The sequence below is a fragment of the Anser anser genome, assembly GCF_964211835.1.
Source record: "Anser anser genome assembly, chromosome: 6".
Lineage (NCBI taxonomy): Eukaryota > Metazoa > Chordata > Aves > Anseriformes > Anatidae > Anser > Anser anser.
In genome coordinates this window covers 5,927,143-5,948,841 of record NC_139726.1, presented here as the reverse complement: position 1 = coordinate 5,948,841, position 21,699 = coordinate 5,927,143, and the positions used below count along the sequence as shown (strand labels likewise).

General features: G+C 39.7%; 1 protein-coding gene and 1 long non-coding RNA gene across 6 annotated transcripts in view; one reads left to right on the top strand and one right to left on the bottom strand.

Moving 5' to 3' along the window:
- Positions 1–21,699, bottom strand: part of LOC310901963 (von Willebrand factor D and EGF domain-containing protein-like) — a 178,788-nt gene that overhangs the window by 145,814 nt on the left and 11,275 nt on the right. The gene's annotated exons all lie outside the window — the stretch shown is intronic.
- LOC310901966 overlaps positions 18,188–21,699 on the top strand; it is a 50,421-nt gene continuing 46,909 nt past the window's right edge. For 2 of the 4 annotated variants that reach the window (XR_014586348.1, XR_014586349.1), the window contains exons 1-2: positions 18,188–18,515; positions 21,552–21,648. This is a non-coding gene — a long non-coding RNA (uncharacterized lncRNA). The remainder of the gene's footprint in view (positions 18,516–21,551; positions 21,649–21,699) is intronic. The other 2 variants (XR_014586350.1, XR_014586351.1) reach the window with 2 other exon arrangements.

Below are 21,699 nucleotides of genomic sequence, written 5' to 3'. Positions count from 1 at the left end.
AGGCTTTAGACTGTTCAGCTCTAGGGACCTGATACATTTTGAAACAAGAATCTGTAGTATTTCCTGCTGCAGAGTTGTCCAAGCACAAATGACAGAGGTAGCAAAGTGGGAACACATCCCTTTCTTTCTCCTCTCAGTCCTATGGATGCTTTATGCTTTACCCTTGAAATTTTCTACTTACAGTATGTGCAACTGAAACTCTTACTACATATTACTCCCACCAGGCAGAATTAGTGAGTATATTGCTTAATTCTTAGGGAATTGTTTTTTTTTTTTTCAACACAAAGGAGTTAGCCCTGAGAGAAAGTGCAATTGAAAAAAAATCCTCCTAAAATCTAAAGATGCTGTCTGTGTGATGTACCCAAGTTTCATTTGCCTGGGAACGTCACTTATCATTCTGGTCTCCTACGAAGTAACGCAATATGCTATTGACAAACCAGGGGCCAACATTCAATTCCAGGGAAAACAATTATTTATTCATACTAGTATCTCTTATATGGGCTTGCATTTCTATTTTTAATTTGTGGTTTAGAAAAGAGGAATTGATTACATGCAACCTCTCCTCTGTCCTGTGTTTCCCCTGAATGCTTTGCAGAATAATGAGCTATGAGCTCCACAGGAGTACGCAGATAGAGATGGACAAGTATCTTACACAGGAACAGAAGAAGTGTCAAGAAAGGCCAACAAAGTAAGTGACAACAAGAGGTCCCTGAAAGAAAGGTGAGCAAAGTCTGAGGAACTTCTGGGCAGCTTAACATGGAGTTTGGAGCACTGTGACAGGAGATGTTCAGCAAAGAGATTTGTTCTGCACTCCATAAACAGGGATGATGAGGGAACCACATATTTCCTTTTGGGGACGACAACACACTAGGGACCAAATGACCTGGGTGAGCAAAGAAGTTTCCGGAAGATGTGCTGTCTTTTGAAATGTTTCTCTTTCCTGGACTCTCTATCTGGCATCTCTCACCAAGAGGCAATTTCACGACAGGGAGAACACATGGTAAAAAATATCAGGAGGCTGGACAAGACAGAGGAAATCTGTAGTGTCATTGCTTGGTGAAATGTAGCCTCATCTATTGAATGTGCCAATTAGAAAAAACAACAGTCAAATTGTGTCAATTACTCTATTAAATTTTACCAAGTTTCATCCCCACTAATTCTGGCTTGGCTTCAGAGACAGAAAACATCAGCATCTGAATATAGAAATCACTTACTATTGCTATGTCAGAAGAGAATTTAAAACCTCATAAATTTCCTCAAGTTATCTTTAAGTTAATGGTGATGCCTTTAAGGACTTCGGAGTAATCAATAAAAAGAAAATTATAATTATTGTTATTGATTGGTCTATTTTGCTCTCATTCCTCATAATGAAAAAATGAAACAATATGAAAAGGTTTGTTCTCACCTCCTAATCTCAGTTGAACATACACTTGCAAATGTAGCTTTCCTAAATAGCAGTAGCAAAAACAAACTCATGTTTTGATTTTAGAACCCACTGGGCTCTATTCAGATGGAAATTTGATTTCCATGGTTTACCCCTTTGAGAGTCGGAGTTGTTTCCATGCCTAAACTGTGATGTGGGCTAATTACAATTTGAGAGCCACACATTTTTCCAGACTGCTCCCTTGGTAAATGCTGAATTTTGGACACATTTCCCCCACTTCTTCAGCTTAATTCTGCATGTGGATGATATAGCGTTGGAGAACATGTCACTGCTAACTTATTGTCAGTGAATCCAGGATGCAGCAAAGACTGGCAGAAAGATAAGGGGACTCCAGCTGAAGGCAGCTGAGCGCTGCCAAATGCCAGATTCCTGCGTACATCCTGGGTGTGATTTAGTTCCTAATGTATGCAGGGTGACGAGGCAATTTTTCCTGTTATTGTTTTGCTATTATTCATTGCTATTATTCATTCCATTCACCAGCACAATAGTGTTTTCAGCAGCCACACGCTCCTCACACCTTTATAATGGGCTTTTCTGTCAGGGCTTTGACATTTAGGAAGAATGGTTTGGTTTGCTCTTGCCTTCTCAGTAAGGTTTTATTCATTACTGTTCTGCGGCAATGCTCTCCTTGCTTGTACACGGACACGCTCCATTTCCCAACTAAAGCACAGCCCTAGAAGGATCTCACCACCTCCTGACCAAGATCCAGTTCCTATTGACCCCATCCATTCATCCGCTCATAGGCTGCCCACTCCTCGAAACTTGGAGAGTCAGCATGGAATGGGCTCGAGCACATAGCACAGAGAATGCAGAAACACTCCACAGGCGTTATTGCACTTTGGATGGATTTAAAAATATTAAAATAAAAGGTCATGAGCTAGAAATAGTCAGAGGTCTGCCTGGCCAGTGTGATAAGATAAAGCTGTGTACTCCCAACCGTGCAAGTGCGACATTATGTGTAGTAGATTTAGAGAAACCAAGTTTATCAGTGATCCTCAGAGTTTGTTTCTTCAGTGTTCGGAAGGTACAGTTTCTGTACATACAGCTGTAATCAACTTTAATATTAAAATTCAATAGCTCCTTCCTGCTATAGAAACAGGATGGTCACAGCTTTAGCCAACAGTTTCCTTTAGCCATGGTGATATTTCGAGGGAATCTTGCACAGCTGGATGCCGCCCGTTGTGCACCTAGTACTTGAAAAAGACCTGTTGGCACCGGTTTGTATCATGAAAGAGGAAGGCTTTCAGCACCTATACATGAAAACCACTCCAGAAATACATTTACTCATTTTATTTAGTGGAAGTCAGTCTCCACTCACTGTTCTAGCGGGTACAAATTTTCATTTTTGTTTAGGTTTCTCTTGTTTTGGTTGCTCCATAGATCTGTGCTAATTCACCAGGAGTAACAGAAGCATACATAAACATAGCAGGGTTCCAGGAATCTATAAGGACTTCAGTTATAAGTTGCTTTTTGATATAAAAGAGAATCTAGTTCAGCTGGTATCAACTGAGCCTTCATTACATTTACAGCTGCTACCTGCACAGTCTTTTAGGATATAATTACCATAATAAGAAAAACATCTCCATAATTATATGTGCGTAAGGCAAGATGCCTTTCTCTGGGCATCTAGCTAGAGCTGCAGATACAGATATGCATGCTTGCAGAGGACACAGGGGATTAGGGAGGCAGAGGAATAAATACAAGACAATTGTTGCCCCATATGGTGCATATTATAGGCAGATGTGTTTTGATCAGGATCAGCCGTGCAGAAGGTAAACCAACTGAATTTTTCTCATTTACACTGAACTAACTCTAATCACAGTGTAGTTTTGTGTGGTTTGAAATGTATGCTCTCTTAAAAACAATTCCAAATTTACAGGGGAGAGTTATGTCCTCAGAAGAAGGTCTTCGGATCTGGGAAACCAGCTTTATCCCCTGTTGGTCAGCCAGGCTTTGTGGGGGTTTTGCATGTGGGGATGGGATGGGATGGGTTGGGATGGGACAGGATGGGACGGGACGGGACAGGATAGGACGGGACGGGACGGGACGGGACGGGATGGGATGGGATGGGATGGGATGGGATGGGATGGGATGGGACGGGCTTCCCCCCACCACAGCTTATGTGTTGTCAGTGCTTTTTGCAGGAGGTGCAGCACCGGCACTTTGTAGTTCTTTAGAAAATAAATAAAATAAAATCAGATTGCTGGATGAAGTATTCTTGATGGGAACCACTCTCTTTTTCTTAGACACCGATAACACAGTACCAGACAAGAAGAATCTTAGTAATTTTTTATTTCTGTGGAGCCATTTCCATGCTGAGCTTTCAATTCTAACTCCTCCACCTCCTTCTTGCCTGATAACAGTGAGCACAGACTTTTAGCTTATAAAATAGAGCTATACCTTTTATTGAAAAAGATGGTACAAAAAGCAGTATTACTGAAGGAAGAAGTAGTCAGAGCTTAATGCTTCTGATAATGGATAATTCAACAAAAATATTATCTGTGTATCACCATCCACAGGTAAAACAATGTGTTTATAGACATACTTGCACTATATCAGATTTTCTTCCATCTATCTATCAAAAGATTATCAAAAAACAGACTTGATTTTGCATTCTTACTTGGTAATTGACTAATAACTGTAATTTTCATCTTAAGAAGATAGGCTAGAAATCACTGTTTAGAAAAGCCCTACAACATAACAATTGATCAATTCTTCATTACAATTGATGCATTCAGTTTACCACAGTAATTTCATTTGCAATTTGAGATTAAAAAAAAAAAAAAAGGCAACAAACGACAGAAATCTACTCAAGCAATTTCAGATTGGAAAGCCATAACACAAATTAGTACACAAAGAAACAGCAGGCAATCAATTTATCATTTTCTACTTTATTCTTTAACAATTTGCAGTCATTGTTGAGTTGCTTTTGAAACTTGTAAAATTTGATTATGTGTAACCTGGTGAATGTCAGGCTTTGGTCATTTCTGTGTTTTATGAGTTGTCCAGAGAAGAGAGGTTTTGTGCAGGTAGATCTGTCTGGCACCTGCCAACATCTGACACAAAAAAACTTAGCATGAAAGACCTGGCACCTCATTTTAATTAATTTATTTATTTTTAGTATTAATTCAGTTCAGGGAAGGTTTAGCTCCCACTGAAGCAGTTACAGAGCACTCCAGAAGTCACACTGTGGACCTACACCTCGAAACCACTATGCAAGTCAGCTGTAGTCCCATGTGTGCTATTGACTATCATGTCTCCTACAGTATTAAATGTGTGGGTGGAACATTACAGAAATGCGATGATGGTCTTAACACCACAGTTTGAATAACACACCTGTGAGCCCATTAATAAAGACGGTTTTGCCTGTGATAGACTGTGAGAAGTGGTGCTGTCACATGCTGCTATGCAGACCTTACACCTGTTCACATTTATTCATAGGTGACCTCAAGAGGGCTTTCTATTTTTTATTCTCCACAGTTTGTTTTTCTACATTTGGAAATGAGGATCCCATTAACCTTTTTAGCCTTGATGTCAAACTGAGTTGTATGAATATTGTTTGCAGGCACATATGCTCAGAGAGGCACTGGATGTGCTCAGAGCACAGGGTGCAGAACAGACCCGGTGGAAGAGCTGCAAAGGGCAAACAAACAGATGAGAGGAAGGGGGATGACTTGTGGGCATTGTCTACTGGATTTAGGCTCTGCTGGTGCATTTGGAGCTGGCTGCTTTTCCCTGACCTGAAACCAGTTCTGCCATGTACTGGGCAGTGCTCAAACAATTGTTTATACCTTGGCAGATCCCTCTCCCACTGAAACTGCTCTCTTTTATATAGTCTATAAACAAGAACAAGCTGACTTATCCAGCTTTCAAAACTATTTCCCTTCCTTTTCTTTTATTTTTCTCTCTCTGCACCAATACATATTCAATTGTGTTTATAAAATGCATAATTTCAGCAAAAGCTACAGGTCTGATACCAAATGTTCTGCTGCCTCATGATCACCCTGCAGAGCAGAAATCAGGGCTCATTTCCCCACTCCAAAGCATATTAAAACCAGTTTGTGCTTTGCCCCAACTACTGCATATTGGCTATAATTAAACACAAAATATCTTTTTTTTTTTTTTTTTGTTAATATAGGGAAGAGAATGTCAGGCAGAGGCACTTAACTGTAGGAGAAGTTTTCACAGAGCAGATTTCTGAAGGGATGGAGGTAGGTGCAAACGCCCTCCAAGGAAGGGCAAGGTTTGTCTGCTGCCACTAGCTCCAGTCACAATGGGAGAATTTAGGCATTTCTCTGCCCTCCTGCCTTCCTTGCCCACAAGCTCTACATCACGGAAAATGGCTGCTCATAGACCATTCAAGCTGAACTGCTCTGGATAAGTGTATTCTCTCATCTTAGAGGTGAGAGAGGTATTTTATTCTGCACTGTAGTATGAACAAATAATCATACTTAACCCTCACTCTTGTCCCATGCCATTCAAGCAACTTTCACTCTTCAAATTTCATTTGCTATGAATAAAGTTCAAAGTTATCTACTGATTGAGACAAAGGATGGTTAAAAATGGCATCATCATGTGCCTCAAAGACTTTCCCTACATACTAAAAAATCAATGTCGAATTGACTTTTTTTTTGGGGGGGGGGGGGAGGATTTTTAGTGTTTGGTTGTTTTTTATTGTTGTGTTCTATTTTTTTTGACTCTTGCATTGGCTAGACTGAGTCTGCAGCTGACCGTGTTTGGCATGTTTCAGTCTCAGCAGTCCAAAGTGAAGCTTTTCATCAACAGAAGTACGCAGTACAAGGCTTGTTGTCTCTCACTCAAAGCATGTTGAGGACAGATCTGTGTTTTTGTTTGACGAACACCAGAACACCCAGCCCTCATGCCTGGGGTCTCAGGACTGAGATGACTTTACTTTTCCCTTTATGATTTCAGCCCCCACAATTTGCTCACTTACCCCCAACTTAACCTTTTGTCAGGAACTACAATTCTCACTTTTACTCACATATTACTTTCAAATGTGGTGTGAAAGAAAAGCCAGGGTCCGAACTTACTGTGAAGGTCTTTGGTAGCTATTTTTAACCTCTCATGCCTTCTCTGACATGCCACAGTAAAATTCTAGGCTAAGGACGAATTTCATTTCATCCTTTCCATTATTTGCTGAAATAAGTGTAAAAGAAAGCACTAAAATCTAGGTTATTTCCTTACAGAACATGTAGATTCAGCAGTATGGCTCAATATTAATAACAACTGAATGGCTAAATCCCTGCAAACTGGGATAAAAGTTTCCTCCTAGGGATCCAGCAAACACACTTAAACCACTGAATTATCTTAATTCTAAAATAACCTTCCAGCAGCACTGCGGGGCCCAGCTACGCTTTGGGTTATTTAGCCATATCTGGAATTTTGAGGCTATTCCAGACACAGACAGGCACAATGCAAAGCAGAGTTGGCCAAACATGTGAAGACCTGAGGTATAAAAGGATTAACAGATGCTGATGTTCTACATTTTTCTGTTGCAATAACATGAGCACAGACAACACCCAGAGCAACACAGAAAGGAAAAGATTGCATGTAGGAGGGACAGAGAGACACTGCTATAATGCTATGCTGTAGTAAATTTTGGAAAAGGCAACTGTTGAACAGATGTTACAGGCACTAGGAAAATTTACTAATTAGATGATTTGCAATTCACTGGTCTAGTGAGGAAAAGTGGTTTACTTCAATCTAAACTAAAACCTTTCAGTTTTTACAGAGAAATAGAATTTCTAAAATCAGAAGGAAAGAATGATAATAACTGTACATCACACTAAACTCCTGTTCAGACTGAAATGAAATATCTTGGAAACAGGAAGGATTGAGTCATTTTTGAAGATTTTGAAAGGACATATTTAAACTTTTTTTTTTTTTTTAATGTGCTTCTTCTTCTCTAGTCCAGATAGTTTGTCACTTTCAAGATGAAGCTACAGTAGATCCTGATGATGTAAGAAAAGCGTCAGCAATGCCATTTTTGCCAGCTCTGTTCACTGGAAACTCTCTGCCGAGGGAGCTCGTATCAGCTGGGTTTGCTCCAAGGTACACAGTCTTCGTCTTTTCATTTTCTCTATCTTGATTGCCTTCCTTCACATTAACTGCTGCCTATGACGAGCCGTTACTCTTTATTCTTTCATATTCCTTGCCCTGACTGCAGGACAGCCAGACCCAAAGTACAGGTCTCTTGCAAGACCTCGTCATTCTACAAGCTGGATGTTACACAGCTCCTACTGTTCTGGTGTTGGGAAAGCAATGCGTACACACAGCACCACATAAACATATAGGAGAATGAAGTGCATCTTGGCATGACACTTATCCCAAACCTGATTACCCAGTGTAAAAAGCACAGAGATATTTTTGGCATGACAAGTGCTGAAAAGAGGGACAGCCTGCTGCTCTTCATGATAATCCTTCTTATCTATAAGTTTTTGCTACAGTGCTTGCATGGGAATGTGAGGCAAGGAGACCACTCTGCTCCCTTGATGGTCCTTCTATAATAGATGGATTCCCCTGTCCTCTTCCTCAAGCAAGGATGTCTAATTCTGATTTATCTCCCATGCTGTAGTGATCAGCCACATAAATATGACTCCTCTAGCTATGAATCCAAAATGCTCTGGATCTGTATGTGACCTGAAAACATTTTTACATACTCCTTCAGCAGCAAAACACAGACTTCATCAGTCTGGAAAGACAACTGCTTTTCCTGCATTCTTGCATCCATAAAAGGGATCCTTAAAAGGTATGCAAGGGTACTTAAGGATGCAAGGGTCATAGCTCTTCATAGCCATAACACAGATTCCATCATGTTGCTGGTAAGTCTGGCCTGCCATTAGAATCTCCATCACTGGAAAATCCTAATATAGATAATAAAGTAGCTCTGACTTGAAATGGCCACCTGAACCATCTATATTTCTCTGTATTTCTCTCAAACTCATTTCTTAATATTTGTTACTTATTCATTATGACTCCTTGACTACAAAGAGTACTTCAAAGCTGAATATTTCTCTTTAATCTGGGACCCAAAACATTATCACTCTGATCATGGGATTGCAGCTTTCAAATATTCTTCTCAGTCCTATTCTTGGAATGCATTGCATCATTTAAAATCCTCTTCTAAGTTAGGAAAAATGATCTTTTCTCTTTCAAGGCAAACTTTTTCTGAGGATCATCCATGGACTTCATGGGTGTATGCCAAGAATGACATGGAGTTTTATACAGATTTAATCTTATTTGCAATAATAATTTGCAGTAATTTTGAATAACCAATATCCTTTCAAAGTTTTCTTACAGCAGAAGGTTATTTTGGCTATGATTTCATGAGAAATGGCACTCCATCTCTGCAAAAGGCTCTGCAAATAGTCATTAAATGACATGAGAACAGGACATAAAGAGCTAGTTTGTGATCATATTCATGTGTGCATATGGTATATGTTGATACAGTGGAAGAGTCTGCTTTTTATTTTTTTTAATTATTTATTTTTTATAAGGTAGGTATATCTATGTATAATAGCTAAAATAAGGGTTGCTTTTTTTTTCTGCCAGACTAAGTAGGACTTGGAACTGCTAACAGACAGCATTAAGATTAAAGAGAATAAACAAAGTGATTAATCATTTCTTCTGGCCTAAGTAAAATAAACACTATAGCTGGGTTAGCCCCGCCAACAATGTCAGTGAGAATTTAGGGAAAAAATCCTTGTCTAGGAGACAAAACCTTGGTAGAAGGAGAAGGCAAGAAATACATGGGGGAAACAGACTGCCTGTCCCTGTTGTCCTAATGTCTAGCCTGAGCCAGCAGCACGAAACTACAAGACACTTGGGCAACACGATACAAGGTCCAAGAAAATAGGGCAGGAAAGGACTGGGGAAGGTCGCATAATCCATCCGTGTTTAACACCATGCACCATGGATTATACAGAATCCCATTTTCCACACGTGGGATAATATATGTGGACTTTAGAGATGTTACCATTGTTAGTCTGTGCTCTGTGTAGAGTGTGTTGGTTTGATGCAGAATTTATCTTTCTGAGCAGCTCTCAGAAATTCCCTATGAACCTTGCAAATTCTTTTCCTCAGGCCCTCAGGTGCTGCCCCAAAGGTCTATCTGCACAGTCCCTCTGAGGAGAGTGCTCTGAACAGTCCCCGCTGCTCACCAACAAGGGGGAGCTTGTTCATACCCTTATCTGCTTAGGGTTTGGCATGGATGTTGCATGCCTGTTTTACTTTCTGTCTGCTAACAACTTGCCCCTGAGTATTTGGAATTGGTATAAAGTGAATAGAGTGAGATACCATATGTTAATTCCAATATGCTTTTTGGCTGATAAAAGTGAAAAGTATAAGCTCTTTGTGAGATTATTGCATATAAATGCATCAAGGCAATTGCATGGATAGGCTGGAAAAGCATTAGCTTTACCCATTAAGATTTTATCTAAATAATCCAAATGTTATGAAGGAGGAAAAAAACAAGTAGAAAGTTGGGTAGCAAGATCAAACTACCTAAAAAATCCAATCTTTGATCCTGCAAATATTTTGAAAGTTAAACTTTTTAAAACAGCTAAGAGGTGTTTTATATTGGGCTGGGGCATCAGAACTGTTGCTGACTCTCTTGCTGGGGTAGAAATGAATATTCTGCCACTGCACATATTTCTCAGACAAGCAAATATAAGTAGCAAGGGAAAGGATGCTGTTCCTTCACACAGTTGTCCTCTTGATGCTTGATAGCATCAAATAACCTCCAGCTTTGCCAATAGAAAGAGACTTAATTTATGAAGAATAAGATTGACTGAAACAGATGACAGCGTTTAAAAATGTTAGCTAATATTGATGTTTCAAAGAAAAAAAGACTCTGAGAAAGCTGCCCTGAGGAGTTGATTGATATGGCTGCCACGGGGCCTATGTCACACCGGATAAGTCACTCCAGCCATGTCAGAGGTGATCATTACTTCTGTGCTCCTCGTTTTCTGGGTCCCTGACTGACGACCCTGATATGCAGAAATATGAGGCACTTAAAGCTTAGCTGCTGCTGTGATCTTGATATTGGAGCTGGCTGCAGGCTTTCTGATGAACATTTTTTCTGTTGGAAAATGTTGACTTGCCGCAGCTGAGATTCTCACAGAAGTGTATTTTTCCATTGAAGTTGTGGTTGTGTGATTTTTAGGATGGAATTGCTGGAGGAAAATAAAAGGGGGAGGAAAGAAAAGGTAGGAAGCTCTTCACTTTGGAATGATCAAAGCACATGAGAGACTGTAAAATGAGAGGTTCAGTCTCCACTCTGAGTCAACCCCAGCAAAACTTCCCAAATTAATGCCGTTATCTCCCAGGCTGACGGCTATTAGGGGATGGGCAAGGGGAGAGGGACACTAGAGGAGCTTTCTCCCTTTACTTCTCTAAGTGCTGGTACTAAACATTTCAAAGGTTTTAGGTTTCATTCCAGTGTAAAAGAGTGAAAAGAAAAGTCTATATTTTCCATGAAAGGGGAGAGCAGTTTCCTGCCCAGCTCCCCTTTGGGATATTCAGTGTTCAGATGTCAGACATCTCTGTGGATGGAACAATTTTAGCCCCGTTTCCCTGTCCTTAAAATGATTAGCATGTTGGCCTGGAGATGGTAGCAAAACCAGGATACATCCCACCTCACGCCAACCCTTTATTCACTAGACCAGCAGCACTCTCAGAGAAGCCAGTCAGTTCATATGGTGCAGTCTGTTCTTAATCATCCACGCTGGCTTTCCCTCATCTTCTGATTTTCCCCTGTGCTGAGGCAGGATTTAGCATTGCTGAGCCACCCACCGGAGGGGTTTGCCTATCCCCTCCCTTCTCGGCTGCAGGAGAATGCAATTTTGTGGATGAGGTGTCCCAATGCTTACCTCTCTTCATGGTTAGAAAAGATCTACCCTATATCTGTGTCAAGATCAGGCTGGTCTCTCTCTTCCTTTGCTGTCTACAGACATAGCAAATAACCCACTGCTACCTTCTCTCCTCCACATATTGGAAAACTAAATGCTGCCTTTTTTCAGTGCTGTCTTCCCTAAGATAAACAAGCCTATTTCTTTTAACTGTCTTTGTAGGTCACATTTGCAGGCCTCTTGTTAGCTTTGTTGCTCCTTTTCTGAACTAAACCCAATTTGTCCCGCTTTATTTGATGATCAGAATTAGACATAGCTCTCCAGCTGTGGCCTCTCAAGTCCAAGTGCACAGGTCTAATGAGCTGGTGTGCTTTATGTGCACTACCCTCAGTAACAAATTTTATTCTTGTTAATTTTTCCTAATAACTCTGCAAGTTGTGAGTCATTAGGAACCTGCATAGAAGGTAGTCTGCCTGGTTTTTAAATTCCACATCATCCTTTCTTCACTTTTTGATATTAAATACTGAATTTGTGCTTCTGTCTTTGTCCTTCTTTGGATCTCAGAGGTTCTCCATAAATTTTTGAAGACAATTTTTAATGATTCAGATAGATTTGGCTATTACTCAGGGTAGATTCATCAGTTACTGCCAACCTGGTTATACCCATTTTTAGCTGTTTTTCCTTCTTCTGGCTTATATTCCTATTACCTTCTCAAAATTAACTATACTAGATATCTGATCAAAATTAAATTTCTCTAAGAAAGCTGAAGCAACACAGACTTTGAATGCATTGGTATTTCCTATGTTATTTTATTTGTTCTCCTTCCCTGTTAATGGACCTCCACTACTTCCCTTTGCTTTGGTAACATTAATAGTATTTGCCCTTCACCCCACAACAGCTGTGAAGGTAAATTAATGACAGTGCATTAAGCACCCAGCTACTATAATAAAGAAGGAAAAAGCCTATCAGGAAATGAATGGCACTTCCAAGATGGGTTTTGCTATTTTGTGGCATACATGCATTAGAGCCACATGCTCACAAATAAGAAAGACATGAACTACTGACTCAGTAATTGAGCACCATCTATCCTGGGCACTGAAGGAAGCACAAGTCCTTGAGCAACTCAGTGCATGATCATTCTTCAGAGACTGAATTGTAATTTGCAAGCACAAGGAACAAATTAAGGTGGCACAAACTACCTTGGCGCTGGGTTTCCTGTTTTGTGAGTGCTTCCCATCACAACTCTGTGTGCCAATGGACAGGAGGTAAAATATTTGCTTCAGCACGAGTGCTGGACAGTGTCCTGTCAGCTTCTCCAAGGCACAGAGTGCTTCCTCGCCTTGAAAGAAGTTAGATCCCTGCTCCCTGAGACGGTAACCAGCAGCCTGTTACTGTTCTCTGTTTTTGTGGTTCCTTACCCACAGACAGAGAATCATGTGCTCTTAGTGACTACATAAATTTATAGGAATTTCCATCACCTCCTTCTGTAGTGTCTGGTGACTACATGATTGTACCAGGTGGTCTTGCTGTCTTCAGGAAACATTTGGAGATAGTAATCATGTATTGCACAGCTCTTTGTGAGTGTACACAATGATGTAAACTATCAGTGAAAATTATTTTGAAGTGAACCGAGGCCTCAAGCTGAAACAGCACCAAGAAAAGATGAAACAGTGCCATGAAGTTGGCTGCCAAAAGTCATGTCTACAAGCTCTCTGTTTTCCCAACTCATTTGCTTGAGATTACTGGGGACCCAATGCCAGCCTGACATGATGTGACCCACGACAACCTTTGCTCCAAACTGCAGAAGTTTCTAATGACTTTTTATGGATCATTTCTTCCTTGGAGAGCACTGCAGTGCTGACACCCTGGTTGCCCTATGGCTCGTATGACCAGTTGTTCCACGACTTGTATCTAGCATCGTCCTGCCCAGAGGGAACAATTTAGACTATGCTGGCTTTGTAACATCCAAGATTTCCTACAGTAATGAAACTCTTACCTGGTGGCTTCTAGCAAAATTAAGACTTTATTTTCTGCTGAAGAAGTGTGAATAATCTCCAGAGTGGGTCCAGAGCTGACCCTGCTTTTCTCCCAAATCTTCCTTTTTTTCTCCTGTTGTCCAATCTGGCTGCTGAGGATTTTACTCATGGGTTGTTGTCTGACCTCTCTGCCCAAGACTGCAAAATTAATTAAACATGTCTGTCTCCATGCGTGTTCACTAAGGAGATTGTCCATTCCAGCACAAGTTAATACCCCATTTGCATCAATATTAACAGGAAATATCTAAATACAGGGCATGAAAATGTTGCACTCTGCCTGCTATACAAATCAGCTCATTGCACATCCTCTCCTTGTCCTATATGTGTAGCCTTTTGTCTCCTGTGTCCTTTCGACTTAATTTTAGTTTGCCCTCTACTTTCACCTCCATTACTGTGTTATACATGGGCAGTTGGCTATGTGACTTAATCATATCAGCCTCCTCCTGCTGTTTTACTTCAATCATCTCCAACCTTTCTCCACTGAGCTGACAAAGATACTTTCTCCTGAGCCATGGAAAACATGATCTAAAACAATAAGATAGTATTAACATTCTGCATGCATGATTTCAATAACATCCCATGTAACCAGTCATTTAGCTTTTTTTTTTTCTTTTTTAATGAAATTGCCCTTGTTATCAGTCTGTTTTCATTCAGTTCTCACAAAAGGATTGCTCACAGCGTGAGTCATGCCAGACATTTCAGTATCTCTGTCAGGAAGTCAGTAAAGATAATAAAAAGGGGTATATCCAGACAAATCTTTGGAAATATAACATTTAAGATCAGTGAGGCTTCTGACGGTTTTCAGTCATTTTGCAGAATCTAAAGAACAAACAAACAAAAAACTCCAACAACAGAAGCAACAAAAACCAACCTCTCTTGTTTATTTATATTTTTGTATTGCTCCCCACAGTGTTTGCCTGCATCCATCATATAAATCTTAGTTTTCCCAACTTTATTTTTCATTTTAAGGTCTTCTGCTCTCAGAACTTTCCTCCTGGTAAGAACAGCAGATTTAACAGCAAGCAAAGCTAGTCTGGAGTCGAGTTGGCCTACAGAGGAGCACTCCCCTGCTGCCACCTCTGTCCCTGGGTACCAGGGTGAGTGCTGCTGCCTCTGAAAGTGGAGATGCTTCCTAGTTTCAGTCCCCTCCCCTCTCAATAAGAAAGGAAGCACTGTCCCATGCACGCAAGTATGCTTTGAGATCGTCTGTTTTTTGTTGTTGTTGTTGTTTTTTTGTCTCCGTGTTTCTCTCCTGAAAGGAATATTTTTTTTTGTAATATCAATTGGCAATATCTGCATAGTTATGAAGCTTTCTTGGCACTGCATCTGCTGATTGATGGCCGTGAAAATGCAGCATATTTCATTTTCTTTTTCTAGACGTGAAGCCAGCTGCTAATGGTTTTCACAGGGTGAAGCTGGCAGCTGCAGGATCAGGTCTCAAGGCTCTAAAATGTGCATTTTCGGGAGTGCCACCTGGGTTTTTGGCTGCTTCATTACTGGTCATTACTGCTCAAAAGAAATAATCTAAGCAAAATGGGTGCTGTGTCTGGCTGTAAATTCTGTGATCTGATATGGGAAACTGAAGTCATCAGTATCAGATGGACATGATCTCAGGGATCTTGAAATCTTTCTGTATGCAATTAAAACTTCCTTTGCCTGTTTCCAAAAACGTATTAAGTCCCACAGTTTAACAGTTGACACGTATTTAGTTTTATTCATCTGCTTCCTGAAGTCAAATACAGAAACTAATGCATAAATATTACCCTCTTTATGTTAATTGTGAGAGCTTGCTGAAGACTGAAATAAAGCATGAACATCAGTGCATCATTAGTGAGTGAGAGCAACACTGACTCTCTGCAGACAGCAAACAACAATATATAATTTTAATCTCTTCTTACAGGGCTTAGATAAAATAAGTATCTATGTACTTGTTCCTTCCGCTCATGAAAACGGCCATTTGATTCAAACATTTGTCTATCTTGCCCAACTGTCCTGTATCTCATGCACAACAAGGGATTGAATCCATCAGGGATATGGAATCGCCACATTACTTCTTCAAGGCCCATGCATCTCCTTTTAGAAAATCCTTCTGTAACTATGCAGAACGGAATAGGATTTGGTCCCACCAAGATGTGTAGACTGCACATTCTTCTGGGAGGAGGAGGCAGGAAAAACAGACGGGCTTTGGCAGTGCTGCATGTTATTCACCATCAGCTTTGTAAGCTGCTGTGAGGCAGGAACCAGCCTGGTCTGCGTTTGCATTTACAGTGTTAAGGTGTTTCACAAGGACTTAAATGGGAAGGAGCAAGGCAAAAATGTTTGTCTGTTTGGGAATTCCTGAAAGTAGCTAGAGAATTTCATAATCACACCGAAATCACGCAAGAGAAAATTTTGCAATGTTGGCCATTCTATCCTTGGAGGAAATTGACCTCAATACACAATTGAACAAATTTAAACAGGAGAAATAGTTTCTATAAGCAGAAATACCATAAAACAGGACCTTTCTTCAAGGTAGGAAAGTCCTGTTAGCTTAATTTCTAATCTATATGATCAGTAAAAAGCATTCATAATTGGAGACTGAAAAGCAGACCTACAGCATACCTTGCTTTCTCCTATGAGGCTCTGCAGGTCAAATTCTCTCTCATCAATGTGTGCCACAGAGGTTTTAAATAAGGAACTGGTGAAGAATTGCTGAGCAGTGAAAGCCATTTTCTCAAAAGACTGATATTTACTGGATTCTTCCTTTTTACCTTTCTAGCTCAGTTACAGAATTTTCTTTTTTTTTTTGCTGCACATTCATTTGCCTCCTTTCTTTAACAAATACTATTGAGCTGAGTATGCACAGATCTTATATACCGTTATCTAGAATTATCACCAAAGACCCTTTCAACTCCTGTTCGCATACAAATGAGACTTGCATACTTTCAAGGCAGAGCAGTACATTAGCAATCAGGAGAATTAACAATAGAAAGGGGTCAATAAGAGAAGGAGAAAGACCAGGATGTACTGTCTGATTGCAAGAAAACTGTTTCCACTCTGGTGTGAAAAGGTATTCTGAGTGCTGAGAATACAGTAGAGCAACAGTTAAATTAATGCCACAGTATAGACCTCGTTTGGATCCCTGCGTACTGTTCAGATTTGCGCAAGCAGAGGGAATGGCTATTAGGGTAATCAGGGGAATGAAGAGCTTGCTTTGTAAGTAGAGATTAAAATTAATTTGCTGAGAGTAGCAAAAGGGACACTGAGGAGGCATTTTATGTCGCTGTTATCGGGGGGGAAGGGAACTCTGCAGGCTAAAGGATAGTGTTGTGAGAACATCCACTATAGGAGCAACATCTCTGAACACATTTCGGGTGGCAAATAGGGAATTTCTACCTACGGAAACATACAGATCTAGATGGCTTGAACAAAAATCCTAGTTCTGAAACAGTTTTCATGGTGGCCTCTAGTAGTTGAAAACAGTTTTCATGGTGGTCTTAGACTCAGCAAGAGCAATCACATGGTTCACAGAGAAGGGGCCTTTATAATGTAACTAAAGGACACCCACAGGGTGGCATTTGCCACATCCTTTTTCCAGTATACCATCTGGGTGGTACCAAAACACATCCTCTTCCCATGGGCCTGAAGGAAACCAAGATACATCCAACCACATTGGATTGACACCACCAGCAGACTATACCCTTTCTCTTTCTTTCTATTTTGGGTATAATACCTAAAAACCTCCTAGAGAAAAAAATAAAATTAAAAAAAAAATGAGTGTGATATAAAGAATGGCCCCAAAAGGTTAATGTTTGACAAAAGGAAAATATCTGCATATTAGTGCTGCTATCGAAGCAGAGATGTTGAAAGGTTCTGGTTCAGAGGATTAAAGAGATCTGGAAGTTTTGAAATGCTAGCCTTGCCCTCACACACCACAGATTTGATTTAATGCCTACAAGCCAAATTAATGTTTACAGTATTTCATTTTTTGATGAAAAAAAAAAAAGCTATTATCTATTTTGTTATTTTATCATCAATCATTGAATTATTGTTGGGATTTCTTTTTATCCATTCAACATCTTAACATAAATATCCTGGAATATAAAAATGTCTGATTTGTAGACTCTCACTATGAATAAATTAAGCTGGATTTATGAGACTTACGGTCTGTTCTTTTTCTGTTCTTTGGAGGGCTTCGTGAATGTGCAATGAGAGCTCTTATTTCTTATTATGGAATTTTATTGCCACCGTGTAACTGAGTTAATATAAAAAGTATAAATAGGGATATGCGTTTTCCGGTGAGATGTTTTAATATGGAAAAGAGCATCTGAAGTTCAAAAAATATGAACTGAAGTACTGGCTGTATATCTTACTGTGTAAATGGAAGGAGAAAGAATTTCAAGAGCTAAAGAAAGAATGGAGTGTGTGGGAATTGTCCCCTAGGAAGGGGACAAAAAAAATTCTGAAGGCAGGAATTAGTATCTGGTTTGATTCTTTCCCTCTGTCAACATGTCTTTTTTAAGAAATCTTGTTGTACTCTGCAACTGCATTTTAACAAACATCCTAAACTGCTGCAATTTCTTCATGTTACCTGCTGGTCTCCTGCACAAACTTTCATAAAGTGAAAGAAAACATACAGAAAGCAAGAGAAGCTGGAAAGGCTTAACAGACAGGATATTCTGCCTTCTAACAGCTCCTCTTTTCTGGTCTGTAAGAATTTGGGTGATGTTAGTCCACATAGACTTTGACCTAGGCAATAATGCTAACTCTCTTTTAAATGAAGAGAGAGAGAGAAAGACGGAATGCTGAGTGAAGAATTCTTCAAAAGTATTTTAACAACATTAAGACCATAAATATGCAGACAATGTCCAAGCACACAAATGAAGCAAAGGCAGAAGGCTGTTACCAGCAGATGACGACAGACCCAGCACAGCTGTGCCTAAAGAGATAGCAGCTGGAAAGGACTGAGGAGGCCACCAAAACGGAGAACAGCTGGTGGAAAACCAAAAAAAAAAAAAAAAAAAAAAAAAAAAAAAGGAGAGATGTTTTAAAGCAGGTCTACACAAGCTAGCTTAACTGAGTGAAGCAGATGTAGGGTATGGAGAGGAGAGAGTACCTTGCAGACTGCAGGGATCCCTTTCTGGGCTGACCCTGGGTGAGGAGCAGCGGTGGGAGAAGGAGGGAAAGGTGGGTACCTTCTCAGCAGCTCTGTAGCCTTTGGACTGTAACAGTGAAAAGCCATCCGGAGGAGGATGGACACAATAAACTTCTTGGGTTTTCCTCTGAAACAGAAAGGACTGCTGGAAAATGGCAGGAGACTGCAGTGACCAAAGGACAACTTGCAGTCAGTCCTCCCCACTGATTCTCCTCCACTCCTGACAACAGGATTTACTGTAGGAACAGGATAGGGACAAGCTCACAGGCGACTGACTTTAAAGACCAATATTTTGGACTTGGGGTTCTTTGCTCTCTGCAAGGAGCTGTAGCTGATTACATCTGTTATTGTCTTTTTTAGAGTTGACAGAAGATGTCAGATCCAATTTCTTCTGGCCCTAAATCTAAGACCATAATAGGTATTCTGAACTCAATGGGCAATTTATTTAAGAGGTTAAGCTTCTTTTGTTGTCTACAACAAAACTATAATTTCCCATTGTTCATCACTATTGTAAGCATTTTCGTTGCTTTGTGATGTCAGATGGAGAGCCAGTGGGTTATTGCTATATTATGTTTCACTATGAAATCCAGTCAGATTAATGACTTTGGGGCCACTCGAGATTTACATAATTTATATCGATGACTTGCTACTTAAAGTGTTTTACCAAATCAGGAAATAAATTTTAGGTTTTGTAAAAATATCATAATTAAAAATTGACTTGTACTAACTGGTGGCTTCAGGAATGTGCATGAAGTTCAAGTATGATGGATTGTTTTGCTCAGTGAAAACTATAAAAAAAAGCAGGAGAGACTTATGATGATAAAAAAGCTTTTTTTTTTTTTGTGGTTACATTATCAATCTTTATATTGAGCCAAATGCTGCTTGCATTTCTTCTGTACATATTTTATTGACTTCTCTCTGACCAGTTGTGGAAAGAGAGCAATATTTTTATTATACTGAAGAAATATTATCACATTTAAAATCAAAACATGTGTTCTTCAACCAAGTATAAAACTTCAGAAGCCAGTAATCAAACCCTTGTTTTAGTTATTTCTTTAGCATGACTTAATCACTCTAGAATTTAGCAAACTGTGATAAATCTTTCTGTTATAAAAACAGAAGGGAAGTTTTCTTGCCTCTCCTCACTTTAGCAGTCAAAATTTTCAGATGGTGAATGTTATTTTTCTGTGGTTTGATTTGGAAAAAGCAATGAAGAAATAAGCAAAGGGAAGCTGTGATGTAAGACTGGCCTTGATTTCAGGTGGGTTTTTTTGTGTGTGTGTTTTGTTGTTGTTGTTGTTTGCTTGATTGTTTTTTGTTTTTAATGAAAATGGGATTCAGGGCATCTCTTAAGGTATAAAAAGAAGCCAAAGTGCTCTCTGTATGATTGCCATATTCCTGGTGAAAATCAGCAGAGATGGATAGGACTATTGGCCTTGAATTTAACATGGAACTGCGGAGTTCATAATATGAGATCCCTAAGTAAGAAATAAGGCACACTCTTTCATTTTGTTTGGTATTAAACCAACATTCAGTTACTTAAGCAGAATACTGAGACATGTAAAGGGACTGCAAGAAGTGTGAAGCTCTTCCTTGTTGCTACATTTAGAGATGAAGCAAGAAATGCTTTCCTGCACCTTCCCCCCTGGAAAAAGGGTGCAGAGGGGGACAAAATGGCCAAGCTCCCATGCTGCCCAGGAAAATACTGAGCAGGTGCTGGAAGTAGCAGATGGTGGGATGAGGCAGAAAAGGAATGTCCTGGGATGGTGATGGATGGCATGACAACACTGAAACATTTTACAAAAGCTCATCTTATATATTAAAGCAAGAGGAATGAATCTGGTGGACAAATGTCTCTTATTTTTATGAGAGAGACTGTACAATTGCAGGAGCAGGGCAATGTTAGCTGGAGGCTTGTTCTTTTTAATCCAAGCCTTTCCTATAATGCAGCAGCTCACGCACAGCAAGGGGCACTCTCTCATGATGAAATTACATGTTCAACAAGCTACGCCTCGCAGTCATGTAATATAATGGTTGTGCAACAGGGAGAGAGACATCTTTCTGATGCACCTTCGTGAAATGGATTTGAAATAAGTTTTGATCTGTATGCCAGATATCTGTGATAATAAAAATGAAATTCCCCTTAATGTCTATTTTTTTTCCTGGTGTTGCAGTCCAACCCTCATTTGCTTCACTGTCTTACCTCACTGAAAACCCTAAAAGAAGCCAAAACAGGGTGGAAGTTTCTGTGAATAACAAAACTGTGAGCTTAATACAAATAGAAACACATGGGAAGATGTATGTAAAGCTCCTAGATGATGGCCACACAGTCTAAGTGGTGTGTTAAACCCAACAGACAGATCTTACACATCAATTGTCCTACGAATGTTGTTCTAATGACAGGTGCTGTTACTGCCAGCTCACACACTGCTTTGAAGCTTCACTTGGGTTTCAAAGGGACAATAGCATGCTGATAACTTTTCTGGGCTTTTTTTTCCCATTTCCCTGAATTATGGCAAAATCACATTGATAAAATCTTCCAGATGCCTTATCTGAGTTTCAGAAATAAATAAATTGTTGAGTTCACTTTTGAACTCACAACATAGATCACTAGGTCACCAGAAAGAAGAAAAACTTTGTATTTAATCTGGAATGCTTAGAAGTTTAGCCAGTGCTTTTCAGCTAATCTTTTATAAGAGATAATTTAGTTTTCCAAAACCAAGACAAATTATTTTTCTACAGACAGCAGGTATTTCCTACTAATGAAAAAGGTATTATAGCATGCCCATGTTAAAAAGAGAAAAAAAGTTTGTGTGCAATTTCCCTCTCACATAATTGCATGGTGATGCTGAAAAGACATTGTGAGGTGAAATTTTACTCCAAGCTGAAATAAGATGCTTGCTCTTCTGGTTTAGTAACCTGTGTTAGAAGGCTTGCTAATGTGGCACTATGAATTTTAATTTTTCAGCTGGGCTTACACAAAGCAGTGATGATTTTGGGGGTTAAAAATCCACTGCAATATCTTAATGTTTCTAATTAATGAATAATGTACTACATTTTTTTTTCAGGATTTGTTCCAGCTCTGTGCTTGCACATCTTAGAAAATATATTGTGTGATGTGGCCGGAGATCTTTCCAAGGGTGTTTAAAGGGACAGCCTGATCAGGTAGGAAAAAATAATATTTTGCTGCACTTTGGGGGAAGTGAATAAAGACAG